This window comes from Dromiciops gliroides, chromosome 2 (assembly GCF_019393635.1).
Source record: "Dromiciops gliroides isolate mDroGli1 chromosome 2, mDroGli1.pri, whole genome shotgun sequence".
Classification (NCBI taxonomy): domain Eukaryota; kingdom Metazoa; phylum Chordata; class Mammalia; order Microbiotheria; family Microbiotheriidae; genus Dromiciops; species Dromiciops gliroides.
This window is the reverse complement of record NC_057862.1, coordinates 82,772,355-82,788,147: the sequence shown is the minus strand read 5'-3', so window position 1 is coordinate 82,788,147 and position 15,793 is coordinate 82,772,355. Positions and strand designations below refer to the sequence as shown.

At 41.1% G+C, this 15,793-nt stretch overlaps 1 protein-coding gene across 1 annotated transcript in view; it reads left to right on the top strand.

The window, feature by feature from the left end:
• Positions 1-4,398: 4,398 nt before the first annotated feature.
• PCGF5 (polycomb group ring finger 5) overlaps positions 4,399-15,793 on the top strand; it is a 144,866-nt gene continuing 133,471 nt past the window's right edge. Inside the window, 1 exon segment of the mRNA XM_043982959.1 lies at positions 4,399-4,697. The gene's annotated coding sequence lies outside the window, so the exon portion shown is untranslated.

The window sequence follows — 15,793 nt, the reverse complement described above, 5'->3', positions numbered from 1 at the left end:
CACACAAGCTAGAAGTGCAACAACCACTCACTAACCCAATCCCACTGCTGATTGGCACTGAAGCTTTGACCTGATCCATTTCTGACCTTGGCTGTTTCATTCCTCCTTAGGCAGCCTGGTGTCCCCATCCCTTGCTCATAGGTGCTCCCATTATTGATTCCAAACTTAGTGTAGACACCTAATTAGCTTTACCCTTGTGGCAGCTCAGGACTCCCAAATTCAAGCAATCCACTGGCCTCAGCATCCCCAGTAGGAGGGATTACAAATATGTACCATTATAGCCAGCCAGTTCAAATTTTTCTAAATTCATCATATTCATCATCTTTATTTATTTTTTTGGTGAGGCAATTGGGGTTAAGCAACTTGCCTAGGGTCACACAGTAAGTGTCAAGTGTTTGAGTTTGGATTTGAACTCAGGTCCTCCTGAATCCAGGGCTGGTGCTCTATCCACTGCGTCACCTAGCTGCCCTTATTCATCATTTCTTAAAGCAAAATAATATTCTATTAATGCATATAACAAAATTTGTTCAGTTATTCTCCAAACAATGGGTATTCACTTTGTTTCTAGGATTTTGTTTTGTTTTTGCTAACACAAAAAGTTTTGCTTTGGTCTTTACTAGATAGACTGGGAGGGACATTCTTATTCCAAATTGTCATTTTCCATAGTCTTATCTGAGATACAATTTTTTAAAATTGCTAAGTGCATGGCATCTTAGAGACCCAATCAACAAACAGAATGTAGGTCAATCACAGGACTTTAAAGGCATCCAATGAAAACTTAGGAAAGATGTCAAAGTCAGAACTGAGGCCAAAAAAATCTTTTAGTTTCTCATTATAGCCATGGCATCTGAGAGCCAATCTCCAGAGAATAAACTGGGAAATACAAATCAGGACACAGTGATGCTCCCTAACACCAATGGGTTTTTGTGTGAATTTCTTTGACTAGTGCCTTCAAGTGTCATAGATGGACAGTACAGAAACTACCAATTCTCTTACAAAAATGAGCTTAATTTAGGGAGGGAGAAAAGAGAATTTTCTCACCTCTTCAGGGTGTGGCAGTAAACCTTTCAGAGTTGGGAAAACTGGGCCAAACCTGTCAATGAAAAACCTGTATGGGGCATTCAAAAAATGTGCTCTAAGCTTGAATTTCTATAGCAAAATGGAAACATTTCATTGCTACTGTCAATGATATTTATGTGCTACATTAGGATAATTTGTAATTTGTTTTCCATGTTCATCAAAGGAGTAAGCAACTGGAGGTAGGAAAAACATCCAGGCAATATATAGATTTATTTTTTAAAACTGTGTACATTTTTATTATTAATTCTCATATTTAGTCCATAGTTTCCTGTTTTAAAATTGGATAGCTGCCTTTATGGGTGGTCTTCCTGTGTCTTGGTCATTTTCCTACCTTCCTCTCATCACCTTCCAGTTACTACTTACTATCTTTTTTTTTCCTATTCTCCATTTTAGTCTTTCTTTGATCCTTGGCTTCCCAACTCCCATTTCTTCCACTCTAATCTATTTTCTGTTTTCTACTCTGTCCCTCTAAGTTGTGATCCATTTCTTTCTTTTCTCTTCTTGATCACTGACATGATCACTTTACTCTTTGTGTCTGGCTTCACTTCTCTTCTCCAAATCTATCCATTTAACCTATCTCTCCATCTCTCTCTTTCCTTTTACAGAACTTTAGAGTTTAAAGGGGCACATAAAAGATCATCTAAAAGAGGAATTCTTATCTTTTTTGTGTCATGAGTCCATTCAGCACTCTGATGAAACCTAGGGACCCCTTCTCAACCTAATGTTTTTAAATGCATTTACAAAATAAACAGGATTACAAAGGAAACAAAATGCACCTGGCAAAATAAAAATACATTCATAGACTTCAAGTTAAGAACCCCTGATCTAGATCAGCTCCTCATTTTCTGGGGGACATATAAGAATTAAATATTTTCTGCCTTCATGAAATCCCATGCATCATACTGTATATGGGGCTTTCTTGGCAAAGATGAAGGAGTGGTTTGCCATTTCCTTCTCCAGTGAATTAAGGCAAACAGAGGTTGGATGACTTGTCCAGGGTCACACAGCTAGTGAGTATCTGAGACCATATTTGAACTCCAGTCTTTCTGACTCTAGGCCCAGTGCTCTATCCACTGAGCCATTTAGAGGCCCCAAAGTATCACATACATATGAGTTTTGATTATTTTATCTTTGTATACCAAGTGTCTATCACAATTTAATAAATGCTTGTTGCATTAGTTTGGATAGGGGGGAAACTGTCTAGCAGAGGAAGTTGATATATACTCAAAGAATTATAGTACCAAATGATATAAAGTGCTGAAGGCAGGTACAGGCAAAGTACTATGTGCAGTTCAATGGCAGAAAGGTCATCACTTAACTGAAGGGATCAGGATCAGCTTCCTGGAGGAAAGGATGTGTAGGGAATCAACAGGCATGTTTGTGTGTAGAAGAAGCATTCCCTGTGTAAGAACATCATGAGCAAAGGCACAGGGGTAATAAAATGTTGAATATCTCTGGGGAACAAAAAGTAACCTAGTTTGAATCCATGGGTTGGTGGAGGAGAGTAGAATGTCATGGATGAAGGATAGTGGCAAAGATTGTTCATCTTTAATGCCATAGGGCTGAGAAGTGATCTAACCAGACATGCACATGGAAGAAAACTCTGATAGTCTTGTGAAAAGTGAGAGAGACAGACAGACAGAAAGACAGACAGAGAGAATGAAGGACCCATTAAAAAATTATTGAAATAGATCATACATGTGGTAATAAGAGCTTCTTTCTTTCTTTCTTTTTTTAATAAGAGCTTATAGTAGAGCAGAAAAGATAGGACTTGGTGAACTAACTGGATAGAAGGGTCAAAGGTAAGACCAACATTTTCAACATGAGAAATTGGGTGAATGGTACTGTTACTGACAGAAAAACCTTGTCAGTCTGACAAAAATCAGAAGCAACAAGTTTAGAAGTAAAGATATTTTGCACATCTTTCAGATTTGTATATGTTGAATTTGATTTGTTGGTGGGACATTCAGTTTGAAGATGGTTGTCTGGGACTCAGGAGAGAACTGGGCTAGAAATATTGATCCCCGGAGAGAGTTTGGAGCAAATTTGCAACAGAAAAGAGGAATATCACTGGAAGTGTGAGTAGAGGTTGGTGGGCTTAGGTAGAATGGTAATGATGGGAACATAGGGTGGGAGGGAGTTAGAATACTGAGGAAGATGACCTGTGGAGAAGTCCTTTAGGGACAATATAGTAGGATAGAAAGGGAGACAAGTTTTAGGGTCCTCTGTAGCAGGGGAATGATGGAAAAGTCTAATGATTCATTGAGGATAATTTCTTGAACAACTACCCTCTCAATTGGAAGTTGTGCTGAGTCCCAAACTACCTGATCGAAAATTGTGTTCTCCTATGTAACGAGGGCAATCGCCTTCCTTAATTGGGTAGGCTTCCTTTTAAGCACGCAGGAGGAGAGAGCACAGGTAATGGGGGAAAGGGAAGAGGAAAGTATAGCAGAATCTGGAAGGCTAAAGAAGAGAAGAGATAGAAGGAAGTGGAATTCGCAGTGAGAAAAGGAGGCAAAAAGGGAGTAAGTAAAAGAAAAGGATAAGTAGAGAAAGGGAAAGAGATAAGAATGAGAGAAACAGCTGGCTCAGAGGAGGAATCCCTTGAGCAGGCTTTGAAGGTCTGCCTAAATCAAGCCAAGGTGAGTTGCCTTGTAGCCAACTTTATTCCGGAGCCTAAAAGTCTGTGTATGTGAGGGTCACTCACCCATCCCCTCAAATTATACTACATGAGTGGAGGAGAAATTCTAATTCTAGTTCTGCAACTTAGCAGACTGCTTCATTTGACCTGCTTGGGCCCAAGTTTCTCTTCAAATGACAGGTTTGGACTCAATGACCTTTAAGCATTTTAGAATGGACTAATGAGGGAAGGTTCTTCAAGGAGAGAAAAACTGGTCATTTCAGGTGCATTGCCTCCTAACCTGACGAACATCGAGAAAGCCTCGGGCCCCCCCTTGGCCAAGGTCGGGCAATTACAGGTGGGAGAATCACAGACACTAAGAATGTCCGATCTGGAAGGGACCTTAAAGGTCATCTAGTGCACTCCTTCACTGTATGGAGGGGTCGGCTCGGTTGATGGGTGCCGGGCAGCCCCTACCCGCCCCCCTGCAAACACCCCTCCCCCCCCACTACAGCCCGCATGGTTGCCCGTTCACCCCCTCTCCGAGGCCGCGCTAAGCAGCGGAAAGCCAGCGGTGCCCAGCAGGGAGCCCAGGGAGCTGCGCGCTTGCTCTCAGGCCACGCGGGCAGCAAGAGGCAGTGCCCCAGTTTGTGGCCAATCAGGGAGTACGGGCTGTGCCCCGAGCCGGGCGGGCAGCGGTGCGTAAACAAACCCACGGAAACTCCTCCGCCCCCTCCGCGCTCCCTCGCTCGCCCCGGGCGCCTCTGGCTCCGCTCTTGCGCGCTCTTGCCGTTCGGAGTTCTCCCTCCTTCCCCTGCCGCTAACACACCCCACTCCTGCTCTTCCTCCTCCCGCGAAACTCCTCCGAGCCACTGTTCAGTTACCTACCGCCTCCCCACGCGCGCGCGCGCACACACACATACACACATATCCACACACGCAGACACACACACACGCACACACACACATACACAGATCATGGCCTTTGGAAAGCAAGGTAAGGCAGTTGCGAGGTGCGGGAGCCTCCTTCTCTACCCAGGGCGGGCCGGGAAGTTTCTTGCGTAGTTTTTTTTTTTTCCCCCTCTTCTTGGGGGTGTGAGCTGGGGGGTGTTTGGAGGGGGGTTGCTAGGGGCTGTGGCCGCGGGGCTACCGGGCAGGGCTGGGCCGGGCCGCGCGGGGAAGGGGGTGGGGGAACAGGCGCCCGATCCGCCCGTCGTCATATGTCACAAGTTGCCCAACAAGCCGGGGGCCGCCGCGGGCTGCGGGGCCGGGAGGGCAGCCAGTGAGGGGCTGGGAAGTGCAGCTGTGCGGGCCGCTAGCGGCCACTAACTTTCTCCTCCGGGAAGATCGCGGTTCCGCCCCGGCCGCCCGCGGCTCCTGCCCGTAGTTGTGACCGGAGGGAGCCCATGCGATGTGTTTGAAGAAGCTGACGCAGTTGGTGACGCTCGCAGCTTCCTGATGAGGGACCGGGAACAGCCGCACATTCACAGTGTTGGGTAACAAGCTCCGCTTTTGGCCGCTTCCCCCGGTTGGGATTGTTCTAGCAACGCGCCCCGGCGGCTAGTTAGGGAGCCGCGGGCCCGTGTCCAGAGCATCTGTTCCCAGGGTAATTATCTCTGGCTAATGTGCCATGGCAGCGCGGTTCGCTTCCGTTTTGATTAGCTCGGATTATTATATAAGATGTCACAGGAGGGAGGGAGGGAGGAAGGCAGAGGGGGAGGGAGAGCGGGCAGGCGGGCGGGAGGCGCGTTGCGAAGGCATTTTTTTTCTGCTTTAGCAAGTTGTGGGGGAGGGGCACAAGGGAGGGAGCTGGCGAATCGCTTGGGGCTAAGGACCTGGGGACCCACCTGTGTGCCCTCCGGCGCCTCTCCCTGGCGCATCCCCACGTGCATTAGCGACTGGCAGGGGAGGGGGAAGAGGAGGAGATCGGGGAGGAGGAAGATGATGATGCGTGCGTATATGTGTGTGTGTGTGTTTGTGTGTTTTCTAAGCATTTGTGCGGTAGCCGAAACGTGGCTGGTGCCCTCCCCGCCCCTTCTGCCCCTCCTGCCCCTCTCCACGCGTTGCACTTGAGGTGTGTGGACCTTAAAAGCTCAATTTAAATATTAAGAAATCTGCGTGTGCGCCCGTATAGTACGTACGGAACGTGTGGCCGCTCTCTGAAAGACGCGTGAATGAATCATCGGCTGCCTGGAATGAGCGCGGATGATTCACCCGGGCGAGGTACACACACACACACACACACACACATACATACATACATACATACATACATACATACATACATACATACATACATACATATACACGCTCACGTACACTTCGTGTGCCTTTACTGACAGTGAAAGGAAAGAAGCCTCCCAGAAACGGGGGCAAGGGATTTGCAAATCTTCCTGAAGTCTGGCTTTGAGGGCTGGGGATAGAACCCTTCTCAACCTCCAAATCTTACTGATTCCCTAGGGTGTCTTAATCTAAGTTACCTGATCTGTTTCACTGTTAGGCTGTGTCTTAATTACATTCCGAATTCACTTAGTTTGGATGCCCTGTCGACATTCATGGGGCTAGATTAGACCAGTAACATCTATTTTCCTGTTTCTTCTGGGAGAGGTAAAGTAATTAAGAAAAATTCAAGGAAATACTTTCAGCAAGAGTTCTGCAGATAATTTAAGCATCGTTAGTTGAGTCAAATAATCCGATGTGCTACTCAGCCTTAAAGAAGTGAAGCAAGTACTTCTTGCCTTTGGCAAATTACCTTATTATTATTGACCCCCACTTCCCCCCTCCACCATTCTCTCATTTGAGATGAACGGTACAAGTATTCTTGACTGCCTCTGGCTTCTCTTGAAGGCCAAAGCAACTCTCATCGTAGAGATAGGAATGTAGGGTTTGGTTGCCTTTCTAAACCCTTGTTCTTAGGTATTATTAGGGGTGTTAGTTCTTTGTGTTTCGGCATGACATTTTCTGCTTCTGTGAACAGATGGCATCTGTAGTGAGTTTATGTTAAGTAATCAGAGTTTAAGATGCTCTGATTGATGGAAACCCCAGTTTAGAAGGAAGCCATTTAGAGATTTGCTATTTTGTACAGTAAGGTACAGCTTTTCATTGTTGATTGGAAGTGGTACAGAAAGTTTAGGAAGTTTAAATGGCTCCTGAAAAGTTCAATTCCCATAGTGATATACCTAGTCTTCATTACATTTTGCATATTTAGGTTAATTTCCCCCCCACTAAGATATAATACACAGATAATGCTTCAGTACTGGGGATAGCTCACAATAGCTAGACAGTATTCAATACAGTTTATACATTTAACTAGAATCATAGATGGTGGGGAGAAAAAAGGTGTGGTGAAAAGCACTTGAGTTGAAATCAGATGACCTGGGTTTACATTCTGGTTCTAACTTACTAACTTTGTGACCTTAGGCAAGTCATTGAATCTCAGTTTCTTCACCTGTAAAATGATTGATTGGGTTGGACTAAATGAGCTATTTATGTATGTATTTAGTCTGTCATTGATGTCTCCTGAACTTAACTGATGCCAAATATTATGAGTATTTCCATATACAAAAGATTTTTTAAAACCCCGGAACTTGTCCAGCAAATTTTTGAAGATATCATTTCATTTTCTTTGTCCTAAAAAAATTAATTCTGGATTTAATGAGAACAAAAAGAAGAACAACATTTCTTTGTGCAAAGCAGTACAGAAAAAATGGTAATTGTGAACATGTAAATCTATATTATGGAATTCGGGTTTGTTTTTTTAAGTAAATAATAAATTTGTTATTTTATTTTTAAAAGCTGTCGGACTTGCCTGTTTTCTTCTGAATTTCCTCTAGTCTTCTCTTCAATTAAAAAACAAATGCTTCAAGGACCATCTTTATTTTCTCCTTTATTTGGTGACCTTATTGCAATCTCTATTCTCCTCTCTTAATCCACCCCGCCCCCCAATACAAAAAGAAAAATGCAATCATTGTGACAAATAGGCAAAGTCAAACAAAACAAATTCATCCATTTGCCAAGTCCAGAAAAGTTTGTCTCATTCTCTATCTTGAGTATACCACTTCTCTGTCAAGAGATATGTAGAATGCTTCCTCTGGAGCTGTGGCTGATCATTGAATTGATCAGAGTTCTTAAGTCATTCAAATTTGTGTTTCCAATGCTGTTATTAATATATAAATTGTTTTTCTGGCTCTGTTCACTTTACTCTGCAACAGTTTATACAAGTCCTCCCAGATTTCTCTGAAACTGCTATCTCAAATGAGATTAATATTTGTAAATTGCTTAGCATAGTGCCTGGCACATAGTAGGTGCTTAATAAATGCTTATTCCCCTGTCTCCTCATTCCTTTTGCTGTTACCCTAGATGACCTTTAAGTCCTCTCTAACCTCCTGCAGGTCTAGCATTCTATAATTCTTGAGATCATCGAATTCATGCATTCAAGCTAAAAAGTTGGAAATATTTAACAGCAGGGTGGATTTAAAAAACCTACTTATATGTATATGCATACATATTTTTACAAATGATTTTAAATGTTAAACTTAGATTATAGTTTAATTCAAAAATGTATATGGCTCTATTATCTCATCAATAGGCATACTCTATCTAATGATGGAGACTGAACTGATCCATGCCTGTTCATTTTATATGACTATTTCAAAGCTTCTTAAACTGTGTTGAGACCCCCAATGGGGCCAAGTAACTGAATGTGGAAGTTGTGAAAAATTTGGCAGTATATGTTTGATTTGTATACCTATTTTATATACTGATATGCCCAGGGTCACATAAAAATTTGTCAGGTGAAAAGGGGTCAATGAGTGGAAAAAACCCCAGACTATTTCACATATAAACTGTGAAACAAATTAGCATTTAAATAATATTAAACCTCACAACTATAGAATTGGGATTATAATTCTGGAGATTATATATTAGCATATATACCTACAAAAGACTACTCAATTTCCAAATTATTTTCTTATCCATATTCTCAACATTTAATCAATGAAGAATGTGGACATTCAGCAGTCATATCTCTACAACATTAAATCTCAGTGGCTTCTGTCTAGGTTTAGGAAGAATGTTTATTCCTTCGGATCAACTTGTTTTACTTGAGAATTGTTTTGGAATTGAAAAAGTAGGAAAGCTCATCTCTCTTTTTCCTTCATTTATCAAAGAGAAAGTCAATTAAGCTGCTGAGTCAATGTTTTATTTGAAAATGTTTATGTTAACTTGATTTTAAATGATCTAGTTTTCCTTTTTATACAAAACAAAAATGATTGAAGATAATATAAGATATGCTTATTTTTAAATAGCTCAATTGCACTTAAGAGACTTGGTTGGCTATGTTGAAAGAATATTGAGACAGGAGTGAGGAAACCTGAGTTCTGGATCTGACCCTGTCACTAACAAGTTAACCAAAAGTCTCACTGGGCCTTAGTTTTTCTCATCTTTAGAATGAGGGGTTTGGATTATATGATTTCTGTGGTCCCTTTCAGTTCTAACATTCCATGAAATCTGTCAAGAAAGCTTTTCAAGTAGCAAAGCAATTGAAATGAGAAAGTAGATTATATGGCTTATCTAGACTGGCCACGTGCTACTCAGCTAGGTAGAAAGAGGCAAATAAAGTAAGGAAGAGTGTGGTGGACTTGTAGGGGTTTTTTAAATGAAAAAGTTTAGTTAGAAAAGGTGAATTACATTCAGACTTTCTCGATCATGGGGTAAAAAGGAAGGGAAGGAGGCTAACATGAGGGGGTCAGGGCATTGATTAAGTGTTGGCAGGACTAAAATTGTTAGCCTCATGATTTTGTGAACTCCGGGCTGTTCAATTCAACAAACATTACAAAGCACCAACTAACGTGCCAGGCATGTTAAATATTAGAGATACAAACACAAAAATGTAAAGTCCCCTACACTCAAGGATGAAATGTTCTACTGAGAGAATATAACATTTACACAAATAATTGGATAAAAGGTATTTGCAAAGTATGTGAGGCAGCACGATGTAGTGGATAGAGTGCTGGATTTGGCGTCATAGAGACTTGGGTTGAAAATCCATCATAGATACTTACTTGCTGTATGACAATGGACAGTTCACTTAACCTCACTGTTAAATGAGGATAGTAATAGTATCTACTTTTTACAGGTTCGTTAAATGGTTTAAATGAGATGTCTGTAAAATACTTTGAAAATCCTAAAATGCTATATGCATTGCTAATCTTTTTATTATTACTTTTTTTTTTTTTTGGTGGGGCAATGGGGGTTAAATGACTTGCCCAGGGTTACACAGCTAGTAAGTGTGAAGTGTCTGAGGCCGGATTTGAACTCAGGTATTCCTGAATCCAAGGCCAGTGCTTTATCCACTGAGCCACCTAGCTGCCCCTATTATTACTCTTAATAACTACAAAGCAATTAATTGTGGGAAAGAGAGCACTAAAAATGAACAGGATCAGGGAAGCCTCTGAATAAGAGGGAGCCCCCGAGATGAGCCTTCAAAGTAGCCTAGTGGTTACAAGAGGTAGAAGTAAGAAGAACATTTGGGGCATGGGAAACAACTTGGACAAAGCTGGGTAAGCAGGACATGAAATGTGACTAGTTTGACTGGAAGGAAGACACTGCATGGGTGGTGGTGGTGGGGGTAAATAATGTGAAATAATTTTGGAGTGGCAGGCCAGAATTAGATAATGAAGAAATTGAAATGCCAGACTGAGAAGATGGTATTTTATCCTATTGGCAGTAGGTAAATAGGGACTCCCTGAAGTTTCTTGAGTGGGAGGTTGATGTGGTCAGAATGTGTTTTAGAATTAACAATTTGACATTTCATGTTGAAGATGGATTAGACGAAAGGGAGATGGGAAATATGGAGGTGATGGGGACTTACTCTAGGTTTGTAATGATCTGAGTAAAAATGAGGGGATAGATGAATATAAAAGATGTTGTTAAGGCAGAATGATTATAACTTGAAGAGCTGAGGATGAGTGCAAGGTTTTGAACAGAGGTGATGAAAAAGGCTGGTTGTGTATTGTACAGAAATAGTCAAATTCAAAAGAGGGGTGGGTTTGTGGGTTCAGGGAGAAGGAGAGCAAGTTCATTAGGGACATGGTAACTTTGAGATGCCAAATGATAGCCAGTTACAGATGGCCTGGAATTCAGAAGAGAGATGAAGGCTGCCTATATATAGATTTGTGAATTTTTTACATCAATTAATTCAACATGGGAGCTAATGATTTTACCAAAAGAGATGATGTAGAGAATAAAAGAGAGAGGAGGGCCTGGTATAAAGCCTTGGGGATACCTACACGGAAGGGGTGGTACATGGGTGAAGAAATAACAAAGTATTTTGAAGAGGAACAGGCATCCAAATAGGAGAACCAAGAGAAGGGGATCAAAAAAATCAAGTTAGGAGAGTATTCAGGAGGAGCCGCTGCTCAACAATGTCCAGATCTTCAGGGAAATCAAGGCTAATGAAAAAGAAGAAAAGAACATTGGAGTTTAAAATGGAGATCATTGATAACCTTGGAACAGAGCAGTTTTAGTTGAATGTTGGTTGGAAGCCAAATTTCAAGGCATTAAGAAGAGAGTGGAAAAATGAGAAGGTGGAGGCAGGAAGTATAGATGTCTTTTTCTGGGAGTCTGGCTGTGAAAAGGAGGAAATGTAAAGGATGATCATTTTAGAAGATGAAGGTTTTCTTTCATTACTAGGAGATCTGGGTATATTTGTAAGCAACATGCACAGAGCCAATGAATAAAGAGAAATTAAAGAATAGAGAGAAAATTATCATAGGGGAAATCTTCAGAAGGAAATGGAAGTGGATGTGATCAGGGGCACAAGTTAGAGGGGGTTAGCCTTGTCAAGAAGAAGAGCCACCTCTTTATCAGATACTGGAGCAAAGGAGAAAAGAACAGAGTTTGATGGATGTCGAAGCGTATGAAGTTTAAAGTTGGGAAGAAGCTCACTGTAGATGCCCTCTATTTTCTTTATCAAGTTTGGGAGTGTGGTACAGAGCCAAAATGATAAGAGTGAAGGCAGAGACCAACCAGAGCTCTTCCCTCCAAACAATTTTAAAATAACACCTCAAAGTGAATTCTGGAGTGGCAGAACCAACAAAAGGACAGGGTGAAACAACTTTCCAGCCCAAGACAACTTAGAATGTGGGCAGGAAAGGTCTGATTCACTAGGGTGACAGTGGAGCATAGTCCACTACAGACCATGCCAGTATAGGCCATGTACCAGCAAGCTAGCAGCAGGCCTTGGGGGATGACTGAATAAGCAGCAGAGGCTTATGGAGCTCTTAGCTGGTTAGTAAGGGAGTTGGATAACTGGTCAGAAGGAGATTACAGGGGACCCTTTGTTTTCATTGGGTGCAGAACTTTTTTGCATTACCCATAGGAGGTTCTGGGTTATAGTCCTAGGGTGAGGAGAAACATCAGCACACTGTGGCCACAGGGAACCCTGGTCTCAGTTGCAGGGCAGAAAAGAGTGCTTGTGGTTGTGCACAGACCAGGAAATCTGTGAACACACCTTTCCCATACCACTTTGGAAGAACTGAAAATTTCTAGGTCCTCTGTCCCACCACCCAACTAGCTCTGAAAACAGCAGCATGAAAACCATGAAGCTTTGGAACAGTGCCCCTGCCACCCTAGGAACAGAGCCCAACTTTAACATAACATTAAAATTCAAGAAATAGCCTGAAAAAAAGAGCAAACAACAACAACAACAAATTATAAAAAGTACTATGGTGGCAAGGAAGATCAAAACAGCCTCGGAAGATGAAAACAAAGTTAAAACTGCTACATTCAAAGCCTGAAAGAAAAATTTGAGTTGGTCTCAGGCACAAAAAGAATTCCTAGAAGTGCTTAAAAAGGATTTCAAAAATTCAAATGAGAGAGAGAGAGAGAGAGTGTGTGTGTTGTGTTTTAAATTATAGCTATTGGTATAAATATCAGTTTGGGGTAAGAATATTGTTAATTTATATTATATCAGTAAAGGATTGATCATGTGTCTCCCTAACTTCTCATGGGCTCAGGCTGAATGGTAGAGAAAACAGGGAGAGAGCTTCAGCATGCTAGTTAGTGTGAGCAGGAGGAAAACCCCAAAAGCCACATGCTGTCTCCCCAAAGACGTATGCTGTCTCCCAGAGAGACAGCACATGGTCTCAAGGAGAACCAAGAGAGTTCAGAAGTCCTAAAAGACCTAAGCTGGCCTAAAAGAAAGAGACAAGGGGGCAGCTAGGTGGCGCAGTGGATAAAGCACCAGCCCTGGATTCAGGAGGACCTGAGTTCAAATTCTGACTCAGACAGTTGATATTTACTAGCTAGGTGACCCTGGGCAAGTCACTTAACCCCCATTGCCCTGCAAAAAAAAGAAAGAAAGAAAGAGCCAAGAGAGTTCTTGACCTCTAACCAGGGTTTGGTGTGGGTTTTTTTTGGGGGGGGGGTGGCAATGAGGGTTAAGTGACTTGCCCAGGGTCACGCAGCTATTAAGTATCAAGTGTCAGTCCAGATTTAAACTCAGGTCCTCCTGAATCCAGGGCCAGTGCTTTATCCACTGCACCACCCAGCTGCCCCTCTTCACAGGGTTTTTAATCCTCTTTGGATAGAGGCAGTTCATTATACATTGATCAAAGCTAATTGGTTAGCATCATTCAATTCCATTGGTTGACATGATTTGAAGGTGGTCCACATTAAAATGAACTTTACAGATGACATAAGGGAATATATGCAAAAGACCCTCTCTCAAGTTGCTTAAAGAAAAATCTATTATCTAGGTGTGGCTTGATTCCATCAGTCCTTCATTGAACTATACAAAAGAATCTATCTCCATTTCTTTCGTTTCCTTGGGTTTCTCCCAAATCAAGGAGAAGTAGATTTGGGGGGTGGAGCACAGAGAAACTGATCTCTGGGTCCCCTAAGAAATCCATTATTAATAATTATTTTCTCACAATAGAGAAAGGAAAAATAAGAAAAAGAAATGAGAGTTACGCAAGAAAATCATGAAAAAATTCAACAGCTTGGTAAAGGAAGCACCAAAAAAAATGCTAAAGAAAATAATGCCTTAAAAATAGAATAGGCCAAATGGTAAAAGAGGCACAAAAATTCACTGAAGAGAACACCTTAAAGAGCAAAATTGGCCAAATGGAAAAAGATGTACTAAGCGCTATAAAACCATTCATGCACTTTGGCCCAGCAGTACTATATGCAAAGAGATAGTGTGTATATGTTTTATATATTTGTGGTGGCAGAGAATTGGAAATTGTGGAGATGGCTCATCAATTGGGGAATGGCTCAACAAGTTGTGGTATTGATGGAGGAGGCTATAAGGGTTAACAGATAACCTAAGACTTGAGTTATCAATAGTAGTCAGAAGGGTTAACAGAGAAAGTAAGATTTGTGTTCTTATTAACTAGAGTTAAATTAAATAGAGTCCCTATCAACAGACGATATCAACAGAAGCTTAGGGAAGGTAACCAGGGACCATTAACCATTAATAGCCATTAACATTCCTGGACTACAGGAAACAGAAACTACACCTAGAAACCAGTAAAGAGATATCCTAAAGAGAGAGATCCTTGAGGTCTGACAAGTTTGAACATGTCTTTAGGAACATGTGCAGAAGGACCAAATGTGTCCTTGGGTTCACCTTATGACACTTAAACCCCAAAAAAACATTCCTAGGGGAAAAAGCCTTGAAGGATGTCTTAGGACTCCAAGAAGTTCAAAATAGGATAAGAACCTCCCTAAAGAGGAGATTAAGATAACGAGGAAGTTACCTACTTTTCTCACTATAAATATAACCATTTTCCCTCTCCCTATTTGAGATACCTTTGGGTGTTTCTCCCTGTGGTCATCACAGTTATTCTAATAAAACTTAGGAAACTGAATCACTGAGTCTTGTAATTCTTTGAGGTGCCTCATGATTGATTTGATCAATTAAATTCATCCCCCCACCGAAGTATATTATTTTGATGGAATACTATGTGCTATAAGAAAAAGGATGCTTTTAGAAAAAACCTGAAAAGACATGAACTGATGCAAAGTGAATTAATCAGAATCAGGAGAACGGGTTATGCAGTAACAAAAATATTCTGTGATGACCAACTGTGAATGAATTAGCTATTCTCAGCAAGACAATGATCTTAAGACAATTCCAAAGAACTTATAGTGAAAAATTGCTGTCCCCCTCCAGAGAAAGAACAGATGGACTCTGATTTTAGATTGAAGATTTTTTTACTTTCTTTATTTTTCTTTTCTTTTTTTTGGTGCTTTCTTTCACAACATAACTAATATGGAAATATGGTTTGCATGACTATGCATGTATAATCAATATCAGATTGCTTCAGGGATGGGAGAGGAGAAGGAGGGAGGGAGATAATTTGGAAGTCAAAAAGTTTTTAAAAGGCTAAATGTTAAAATTTGTTTTTACATTTAATTGAAAAAAATGAATAAAAAGTATGAGAGAATCTTGAAAGGGATGGGGATGGAATAGTATAGGTCACTTGAGAAGAGAAGAGACTAGACAGGGTAGTGTATGGAAGTATTAGGAGGTTTGGCCTGGTGGGTCAAGAGTTTAGGAGATCTGAGCTACAGTGTACTAAAATAATCTGGTATCCAGTTCAGTACCAATAAATAATAGTGGTTCTTTCTACATTGGTGTAGTCACGTTGTTTTCTTTGCTTGCTTATTTCTGCATCAATTTATGTAGATCTTTTTATGCTTCTATGTGTTTATTATTTATTACAGCATGGTAATGTTCTATTACATTCACGTACCCCAATTTATTTAACCATTCCCCAATCAGTGGGCATCTACTTTGTTTCCAGTTCTTTGTCAGTCAGTCAATAAAAAAATATATTAAGCACCTACTATATATGCCAGGTACCATGCTAGGCACTGAGGATACCAAGAAAGGTCAAAGACAAACCCTATTCTCAAAGAACTCACAATCTAATGGGAGAGACAGAATAAAAATAATTGTACAAGCAAGATATGTATATGTGTATGTATATGTGTGTATATATGTAAGTATTATGTGTGTGTATATATACACACACACACATACATATATATATGTATGTATATTTGATAAGTTGGGAAAGATCAACA